This window comes from Anser anser, assembly GCF_964211835.1.
Source record: "Anser anser genome assembly, chromosome: 1".
NCBI lineage: Eukaryota > Metazoa > Chordata > Aves > Anseriformes > Anatidae > Anser > Anser anser.
Window position 1 is genome coordinate 183,454,435 of NC_139720.1, and position 11,117 is coordinate 183,465,551.

Below are 11,117 nucleotides of genomic sequence, written 5' to 3' on the forward strand. Positions count from 1 at the left end.
GTTACCTGTGAGAAGAGGCCGACCCCCAGCTCCCCACACCTTCCTTTCAGGTAGCTGTAGAGAGCAATGAGGTCTGCCCTGAGCTTCCTCTTCTCCAGACTAAACACCCCCAGTGCCCTCAGCCGCTCCTCACAGGACTTGTGCTCCAAGCCCTTCACCAGCTTTGTAGCCATTCTCTGGACACACTCCAGGGCCTCGATGTCCTTCTTGTAGTGAGGGGCCCAAAGCTGAACACAGCACTTGAGGTGCAGCCTCACCAGGGCAGAGTACAAGGGGAAAAATCACCTCCCTGGTCCTGCTGACTACACTATTCCCGACACAAGCCAGGATGCTGTTGGCCTTCTTGGCCACCTGGGCACACTGCCATCTCATGTTCAGGCGAGCATCAATCAGCACCCCCACGTCCTTTTCCTATGCAGGAATTTAGGACAAAGCTGTTTGAGGAAAAAATAGAAAACTCAATGTCACTACCCACAGAGTCAAATCCGGATGGGTTGCTATGAGAGGGAATCAGTGATGTTGAAGAAATTCTGCCCTGGAACATGAGGCAAAGAAGGCCCAGCAGTAGGTCCAGGGCAAAAAGAGATTTTCCCTGCCAAGTTTCTGCTTACTGGACTGCTGAGTGACCACTTTAGCTGGCCTCAGGAAGACTGCTGAATAGCTCGTGCAACGGCTCGAGCTACAAAAATGGAAAGCATAAATAAGAAGTTATGTGGAGAAGTGTAGTGAGAGCCTCCATGGGAAGAGCCAGAAGGGGAGCTGCAACTGAAAATCCATACACCAATGGTTTCCCTTTTGCCAGAGAAATAGCAGTGCATATATGCAACATTTGTTTTCAGCTTATGTTTGTGGCTCTGGAAACAAATCATCTGTTTAGAATAGCTGCCTTTCCTGACACTGCTGGGAAGTGGTGAGAAGGTGGAGCTATGTAAACAGAGCTTTGATCCTATTTAGTACCGTAACAAAGACCTGCTTATTTATGTTATACAGAAAACCAGTTGTTTAAACAGGTACTGATACACATCCCCCAGTCAAAGTTTTTATTCACATGGGTTTAGGTTTCTTGTCATCAGTTATCACTAACGTCAGCATGTACAGTAAGTCCTTAAACACTTCACAGTAGTTGCAGTTAGTTTACACCATGTCTGAGCTTTACAATGGGCTGAGACAGCTAAAAAAAAGGGCTCTGTGTGGAGCAGAAGTCACTGTATAACCTAGTGAATGCTACTTACTAGTCTTTGTTCTTTTTCTTTCTGCTAGGCTTTTTATAGAAGCCAACAATAACAAAAAAGTCTTCTCTCATCATTTTTTTTTTTCTAGAAGGAAAAGGGATATGAAATCTTATATCCTTCTTGGAAAAGTTATGACAGACTGGAAATGTTATGAAAGCACTAAACAGGTCAACCAGGCAAAGTGCTATCCAAAGACTTTTTATTATTATTTTGTAGCAATTATTGCTTACCACAATGTACTGCCGATGTAACTCATTGCTGACTTGGATGAGTTAGCTCAGATGCTGGTATCTCTCTCTTGCACTGACCATCTCAACTTCCATCTCATGAAGTTGACAGCAGATGACTATGCAGATATCATAGCAGGTGATGATGAAGTCCTTTTCTCAAGTGACAAAACTCAAAGCATTGAAGATACAAAACAAACAATAGCATGGCATTGAATTACACCCCGAACTGTAATGTAACTCTAATCAGCAGATTCATTCTGAGGTGCACGTTTTTGAAATGAGATCACAAAGTGCCGTAGTCATAGATAAATTCAGGTTTAGTAGAATTTATAACCTTTTGTCAGTTTTAGATGAAAAAACCTGCCTGTATCTGCAGTTCTGTAAGCGACCACAGTGAAGAGAGTGATGATGGCAGCTGTCAATGACCTGTTCAAGGATACTGAAAGAAAATTTCAGAATGTTTCTCTCCTCTTTGTTCAGCCTTATGTCATCCATCACTTGGTTAGCTGCTTTCAATCAAACTGCAGAATCCTAGTACACGATGCCAGCTGATATGAAAACAATCTGGAGCTGGATATCCCCTACACACAGCTGGCACCTTATTCCACTCTGTTCTGCAGTCCTCACCATCCGCTTTCTATAGATGTGAAAGAATAGGTTCAGCTGTTCAGCAAAATCTGTTTTGAAGTGACCCTGCCACAGAAGGGTGCCAAAGGAAGTCCTCCCCTGATCAAAGCAGGGAGCTCCAACCCTGGAGGTTTGGCAGCAGCTGCTTGATTCCTCTGGAGATGGCCTGTCCACTGAGAAATGTGTGAGCTAACAGTGACACTCCGTGGTGAGCCAGATACAATGCAAGAGATCGATTTTCGCAGGTTTTTGCTTTCGTCCATTGTATCAGATGGAAAGGTATTAAAGCTGGATTTGTATATTTCAAAGCAGAGTTTCCTTCTCACTAAGATGAGCCTCAGTGTACCTCCAAGTTGTAATTTTGGCTTCCTGTAGAATTAACAGATTCAGACAAGATATTACCTATAGTATACATAGTGCAAGTAAGTAGGCAGTGTGGTTATGCATCATTAGATATCCTATTCAGGGCTGCCTCAACAGCAGCTGAAGAAATACTAAAAAATAAAACAAAATACGGATGGAGGAGCAAACACTATGATATGTGAAAGGATGGAGTATGAGCCTTTTTCTTGTATTTTTTTCTTTCTTTAAAAAAAAACAGAGCATTCATATTTTTGTCAGTGTACCACGTTTTGCTATTTTTTTTTTTCTTCTCACATAGAAATATTAAGAATAATGGAAGAGTTGAGATTCAGGTGTTTCAGGATAGAGTTATATTTTAACTATTTTTTAAGGTGAAGACAGCAAGTATGCAGCACGAAATGCATGATCTAAACTGAGGTAGAGGCTAACCATAAGAGGAAGGGCTAATAGGTAGTGTCAGAAAGGGGAGTGAGAGCAGTAGGATAGGCGAGGAAGCTGAAGAAGCTTAGTTTTGAATCACCCTGAGAAGACAGATCTGAGATGTTAAGAGTCAAGGAAGAAGAGACTGGTGAGCTTAAGAGGTAAGAAGAAGGACCTGGAATGACAGTTTCAGTAGTATAGACAGAAAAGTACAGCCCTATGCCAATTTATGTAGGAAGAAGACAAAACAATTTGGGTCTCGCGAATAAATGAAACTACAGAGAGGGCCTGCGTCCTGGTACAATTCTAAACAGCTTTGAAAATGATCGGAGTAACAATATTTATGAAATATCCTCAACAATTGCATACAAAAGATGTAGTAACTCAAACTACTGGCTGCTGGAGCCCAGTAGCCACAGGTAGTGGTCTTGGAGGTTTCTCCCCCTACAGCTTTCAAAGGCAAACTTGTGGCAGGGGGGCAACTTGTGTGGTTGTGCAAGGTGGAGCTCAGCTGTAAGCTGTTCTTCACAGAGCTCAGCCATGGCCAGTTTGGTGATCCTAGCCAAACAAACTCTGGTGAGAGAGGCCCAGAATGAGGTAGAAACTTCTTCATTTGGGGTTATGAAGAGGGACAGGGTCAGAGGAGGGGAGCAGGGGCAGCTGGGGATGGTCTGTGAAGGGAGCAGCTCCATCGCAGCAGCACTCACGGGCTGGAGCACCACTGGCCAGTGCTGAGCAAGGAAACCCAAATTTTTGAGGATGTGCCAGGCATTGGGGCTGGGAGGGATTTCAGCTGAGGTAAAAGCAACTCTCCCAAATGCTTGATGGGCATGTGAAGGGCAGGTGCTCAATGTCTACTGTGAATTTTATTGTGTGAATCTTGTCACTGAACTTTTGGAAGTAGGTCAACGACTTTGAGAAGCCGTATGTTGTGAAGAGACATCACTACAGTGCTTTCCTCCAGCCTGTCAAAGCCTGTGGCTGTGTTGCACTGCTCTCGGTGTGCTCTCAGCCAGCTTTTGAGCCTCCAGGACTCTGGCTCGGGAAGAGGCACCTTGGCTTCAGCTGCTGGTTCTTGCAGCTACCCATCAACACTGATTTTCAACACCTCAGGATTGGAGATGGAGGCACAGTCTGCTTTTGATGGGCTGAGATCCACTTGTTGCTCCAAGCAGACGCCATTGGGAGGAGAGGGATTTTCCCCCAACCTTCCCTCAGGTCGGACCTACCCCTCGGCCCTGAAGGAGTGGTGCAGGAGCCCTCGGAAGGACCATGGACACTCATCCTAAGGACCACATCTACTCCTGTTATTCCTGGCTCCACTCCAGGTTGTCTCCCCCTGGTGCTGCCTTCCAAGGAGGTGACCTGGGCTGGACCAAAGCCCCGTCCCAGCTCCTTCCACCTGGTGACACTGCTTGGGGACACTGTGGGGACGCCCCCTGGGAGGGTGGTGAGGCCCCCTCAGTGCCCTGACACTCACATGGATATTGTGACCATCACTTGGGTGAGATTTGTGAGGTCATTAAGAAATTTTTGGGAAAAAAAATGAAGTACCCATATTATCTACATAAACATTTGGTTTATGTACGCCTACATAAACATCGTGGCATGAAGGTTATCTGGACAGCCATGCTAAGAGCATCTTCGTCTGGCCCTGAAACGAGGTGGTCTCCAGAGGGAACCACCAGCTCTCGGCTTGTTCTCCGAAGCCCGTGCCTCATGCTGTACTGCAAGTCCCCTTCTTTGCCCTGTATGCACCCCATGGAGCGTGGTCAAAATGCTTTGGCAGCAAATACAGCGATTCTCCAGTAACAGGAGTATTTAGGGCATGTGGAGGAGGGGGATTCTGTCCCGTCACGCGTTATTGCTCCTTGTGGAGAATATCCAGGAAACAGGGAAATACATGGCTAAGAAGGAGCAAACAAATAAATTGAAATTCTATGAAATTACAAGCGGAATTAGCTACGATTGGCTTTGCTCCTGTGGATTCAGAGACATGAAAAACAAGGCGAGACCGTTTGTTCTGCCCACATAAGATGTAGCTGGAGTAAGGGCTGCCCTCGCCTCTGAAGAGAGTTTCTGAATTATTTAGTGTATAGCCTTTCTGCTCCAGCAACAGAATCACCCAGCGCTCATCTCGTCTGCTTTTACTTTCTTTTCTTCCAGTCTTTCTTACACAAAATTGCAATTGCCCCTGTTAGCGTAGCAACCACATAACCACCAAGTGATTATATGAAGGTGCTTTATTCAGCGCTGGAAGCCGGGGCAGGTGCCCAAATCTGGCTTCAAGTCCCGTTACTTCCCAGCCGTTATTTATACATACAATATTGCGTCAGGTATACATATTCATTACAGGTTGCAACATCAGCCTCGCTTTTCATTCTAATTAGCTCCCCTCCCCTTTGCACATGCGTGGCGCACTCTGGTGGTCGTCCAGGTGGTCGTCCAGATGAAGTAAGGAGTCTTCCTCTCCGCTAAACTCTTTCACCTTTCTCACTCGACGCATGCTCCCTCCGCTCCTTGGTTCTACTTCAACTCATTTCATCATCTCCAGGCCCTTATCCAAGGTCAGGTTGTACCTATTCCCTCCCAGGGTTCCCCTTCAACGATTCCTTTAAATGTTCAGTGTACTCCCTAGGTTTCCAGTATACATAGATTACTTGATAATGTAAGTACATTTAATAATATTTAATTATACCGTATGATCCATCACCTGAGAAACATTAATAGAACATCCATTCGATTCTCCCCAACACTAACATTTCCCCCCTTTGAAAATACTTCACTCATACCAAGAGCAAGTATTTTCATTACTATTAAAACATAATTATATACATCCTGTTTACCGGTAACATGCATATTCGGGTTCGGTTCAGGAGGCTCATAAGGTTTTCCATACATGATTTCATAGGGACTTACTGACATCCCACTTCTTGGCTTTATTCTAATTCTTTGCAAAGCTATTGGTAAGGCCTGTGGCCACTGTATCTTAGCTTCCTGACAAATTTTGCTTAATCGTCCTTTTAAAGTTTGGTTCATCCTCTCTACCTGACCACTAGATTGAGGCCTCCATGGGGTATGTAAGTTCCAGGTAATTCCCAGTAACCTACTAACCTCCTTAACCACACTGGCAATGAAATGTGGTCCCCTGTCTGAAGAAATACCCAATGGTACACCAAATCTAGGGACTATTTCCCGTAGTAACCATTTTACCGTTTCTTTAGCTTGGTTGGTTCGACAGGGAAGGGCCTCTGGCCATCCTGAAAAAGTATCAACCCCTACCAATAGGTATTTATAACCTCTTGCTTTAGGCAGTTCCACGAAATCTATTTGCCAGTAATCTCCAGGCTCTATCCCAGCTCTAGTTCTTCCCATCTCAGCATGTTTCCTTGCTACCGAGTTATTCTTTAAGCAAAGCTCACATTTTGACATTACTGACTTTGCCATTGTTAACATGTGTACCGAGATGACACCTCGTTTCAAATAGGTCACCATTGCTCCTGCACCCCAGTGACATTCATTATGTTTTATTTGTAAGATAGGCACTATAAGTTGTCCTGTCGCAGTCACATACCAGCCGTCAGGATTCTTCTGGGCCTTCATCAAATTTGCAAGTCTCTCATCTTCTGCTGAATACTTTGGGTTTTTAGGTAATTTGAAACAAGAGAGGCCTACCTTTGATGGAATTAGAGCCATTACTTTCCGTACTTCACGCGCGACCTTCCGGGCCGTCAAATCTGCCAATCTGTTACCTTCTGCAATCTCTGACATCCCTCCTTGATGAGCTTTACAATGCATTATGGCCACCTGTTGGGGTTTCTGTACAGCTGTTATTAATTTCAATATTTCTTCCTGATATTTTATATTAGTCCCTTATGAGGATAGCATTCCCCTTTCTTTCCATAATGCCCCATGTACGTGGACTACCCCGAATGCATATTTTGAATCTGTCCAAATATTCACATTCTTACCCTCGCTTAGTTCCAGGGCCCGCGTCAGGGCGACTATTTCTGCTCGTTGGGCTGAAGTCCCCGGAGGTAGGGAATTTGCCTCGATCACTACCTTTGATGTAGTTACTGCGTATCCTGCATAACGAGTCCCATTTTCCACGAAGCTGCTTCCATCCGTGAAAAGTTCCCAATCTGGTCTCTCCAGAGGCTGATCTTTTAAGTCTGTTCTGCTGGCATAGGTATGTTCGATGATCTCCACGCAATCATGACTGAGGTCTCCTTCCTCCGCAGTTGTTCCTAGAAACACTGCTGGGTTCAATAGGTTAGTAGTTCTTAAGATTACATCATCTTGCTCAGTTAGTATAGCTTGATATTTCATCATTCGGCTGGGCGATAGCCAATGGCCCCCCTTTTGCTCCAATACCGTAGTCACCATATGTGGCACGAACACTTCAATTTGTTTCCCTAATGTGAGCTTCCTGGCTTCCTGTATTAAAAGGACTGTGGCTGCCACGGCCCTTAAACACGAGGGCCATCCGGCGCTTACCGCATCCAATTGTTTAGAAAAATACCCCACAGGTCTTTTCCAGCTCCCAAGTCGCTGGGTCAGTACTCCTAATGCCAATCGTTGTCTCTCATGCACAAACAGCTGAAAGTCCTTTGATAAGTCCGGCAAGCCCAAGGCAGGCGCCTTCATCAGGGCTTCTTTTAATTTCTTAAAGGCCTCTTGTTGTGGCTTTCCCCAGGTAAATGTACAGGCCTTTTGGGTTTCATAGAGGGGCTTTGCTATGAGTCCATAGTCCATTACCCACAGTCTACACCACCCGGCCATACCTAGGAAAGCCCGTAGTTCGTGCAGATTTCGCGGCTCGGGGATTTCACAAATAGCTTGTATTCGGTTAACTCCCAATTTTCTTTGTCCTTGAGAAATTTCACATCCCAAATAAATTACTGTTGTGCACGCGATTTGTGCCTTTTGTTTAGAAACCTTGTACCCATTTAGTCCCAATTGATTCAAAATATCAATAGTTACCTGAATACATTCTGACTCTCCTTCGGTAGCTATTAATATATCGTCCACATATTGTAGCAGCAAGTATCGGTCCTTTGATACCTGAATCTGTTCTTGGTTAATCCAGTCTTCTATTTCTTTAGCTAGTTGACTGCCGAAGAGGGTCGGGCTATTCTTGAATCCTTGAGGCAACCTTGTCCAGGTTAGTTGCATCTTTCGTCCGTTCCGTGGATTTTCCCATTCAAAAGCAAAAAGCTTTCTACTTTCCTTGTCAATGGGTATGCAGAAGAAGGTGTCTTTTAAATCAATTACCGTAAACCACTTATATTTCTCTTTTACAGATGTTAACAATGTATAAGGATTAGCCACCACTGGGTGAATATCTTTTGTTATTTCGTTTATTGCCCTAAGGTCCTGCACTAGCCTGTATTCCCCATTAGGTTTCTTTACTGGGAAAATTGGGGTATTATATTCAGATTTGCATTCCTCCAGAATGTGGTAGCTAAGAAATTTATCTATAATCTTTACTATCCCTAGCCTAGCTTCTAGCTTCAACGGGTACTGTTTAATCCGTACCGGTCGGGCCCCTTCCTTAAGTTCAATTTTTACTGGCTGGGCTAGTTTTGATTTTCCAGGCTATTTCCAACAGCCTATCCAAATTTCTCAAATCTGCACCTTCTAACTTTTGCAATTTCTTCCTAATATCCTCTTGGGCTTGTCCCAAGAAAATGAGTGCTAATTGAGCTTTAGCTTGCTCAGTCTCTACGTCTAAATCTGTATATTTCTTAGCATTTTCTTTCAATCTCTCTAAAAAGGCGGAAGGTGATTCCGCTTTTTCTTGCCTGACATTATACAATTTTGACCAATTTATGGTCCGGGGCATGGCATTCTGTACCCCGATTTGTACCCAATCTTGATATCTCTTCAGCCTCCTTATTCCATCCCCTGAGTTATAATCCCATTGGGGATCCTCGGTGGGGAAGTTTTGATCTAGATTTCCAAGCACTAATCCATTACGTATATCTTCTCGGGCTCTCTCTCTGGCTGCCCGTAATACCATGTCCTTTTCTGTTGAATCCATCAAAGTATCCAGGATCACCTGGAGATCATCCCAATCGGGATTTTGGGTTTTAATTATCATTTTCGTTATCCTAGCTACTTTATCTGGGTTTTCCCTGTAGGTGCCGGCTGCTTGCTTCCATATCATTAAATCCCCAGCTGAAAAAGGCACCTTAACATATACTGGTCCTTCTGTCCCCACTCCTTGCCTGAGGGGAGCGATTATTTTCCCTCCCTGTTCGTTTATAGTTTCTCCTGCCCTTCGCTGTTGCCGGGTCCTATGTGACACGGGGAGACTAAAATCGGGGATTCTCCATCACTACTGCTATCTTCCTTTTCTCTTTTCCCTCCCTGTCCTGGCTCTTCCGGCGGAGCCGACAGCGCAACTTCCAGATCAATATTTCCATTATTCATTTCCCATAATACTTATTATTCTCTATTGCCTGATGCTGTATACAGCGTCCCTCCTTAGTACATGCACAACAACGTTCCTCAGTTTAAACTTCAAGCACCATTATTCCACAAGCATGCTACCATTCAGGCTTTCGGCGCAAATAAAAGAATAATTCCACATACGGCAGTTCATCATATTTTCCTTCCCACTTACAAAATAGCATTATTGTAAAATTGTATTATATTGCAATGTTCCATTCTCAGGCCAAGTTTCTTGGTCCTCTAGTTTATATTGTGGCCACCAAATATTACAATAATCAATCAGCTTTCCTTTCCGCATTTCTTGACCAAAACCTCCCTCTTTCCAGTGTGCTAGCAAACACCCCAGCGGGGATGTCCGCGGGATAGGTACATCTTTTCCCAGAATTTCTTTAATCTTTTTCATTTTGAGCTTATAATACGGACCCAAAAGCTGCCGGAGCAGCAACACACTCTCCCGAAAGCTGCTGGAGCAACAACACACTCTCCCGAAAGCTGCCGGAGCAACAACACACTCTCCCGAAAGCTGCAGCAACACACTCTCCCGAAAGCTGCTGGAGCAACAACACACTCTCCCGAAAGCTGCTGGAGCAACAACACACTCTCCCGAAAGCTGCTGGAGCAACAACACACTCTCCCGAAAGCTGCAGCAACACACTCTCCCGAAAGCTGCAGCAACACACTCTCCCGAAAGCTGCCGGAGCAGCAACACACTCTCCCGAAAGCTGCTGGAGCAACAACACACTCTCCCGAAAGCTGCTGGAGCAACAACACACTCTCCCGAAAGCTGCTGGAGCAACAACACACTCTCCCGAAAGCTGCTGGAGCAACAACACACTCTCCCGAAAGCTGCCGGAGCAACAACACACTCTCCCGAAAGCTGCAGCAACACACTCTCCCGAAAGCTGCCGGAGCAGCAACACACTCTCCCGAAAGCTGCTGGAGCAACAACACACTCTCTCGAAAGCTGCCGGAGCAGCAACACACTCTCTCGAAAGCTGCCGGAGCAGCAACACACTCTCCCGAAAGCTGCCGGAGCAGCAACACACTCTCCGAAAGCTGCCGGAGCAGCAACACACTCTCCCGAAAGCTGCCGGAGCAGCAACACACTCTCTCGAAAGCTGCCGGAGCAGCAACACACTCTCCCGAAAGCTGCCGGAGCAGCAACACACTCTTCCGAAAGCTGCCGGAGCAGCAACACACTCTCCCGAAAGCTGCCGGAGCAGCAACACACTCTTCCGAAAGCTGCCGGAGCAGCAACACACTCTCCCAAAAGCTGCCGGAGCAGCAACAGCACACTTTCCGGAAGCTGCCGGAGCAGCAGCGTGCTTTCCCAAAAGCTGCCGGAGCAGCAGCGTGCTTTCCCAAAAGCTGCCGGAGCAGCAGCAGCACGCTTTTTACATACCAATAATACCAGGTGCTGACCCTTCAGCACAAACCAATACAATTACCAATGCCGAACCTGCAGAGCTTTCGCTCTGTCTAACGGACGGCGCCTAGGCTTACCCCGGGAGCTCCCTGCCCAACCGAGCGTGGCTTTCGCCGCGTCTGACCGGCAGGCTTTCCCAACCAAATCGGTACCGAATACCCAAAGTTGAAAGCACCTTTGCTTACCACTCCAGTGGTACGTCGTGAGCAGCGGAGGTCGGTCGTGGTCGACTGCTCCCCGAGAATCCCTCGGTGCCGGCTGGAGCGAAACCGAGACACGATCCGCCTCAGCAGTGCCCACGCTGTCCCATCTGGGTCGCCAAAATGTTAGCGTAGCAACCACATAACCACCAAGTGATTATAT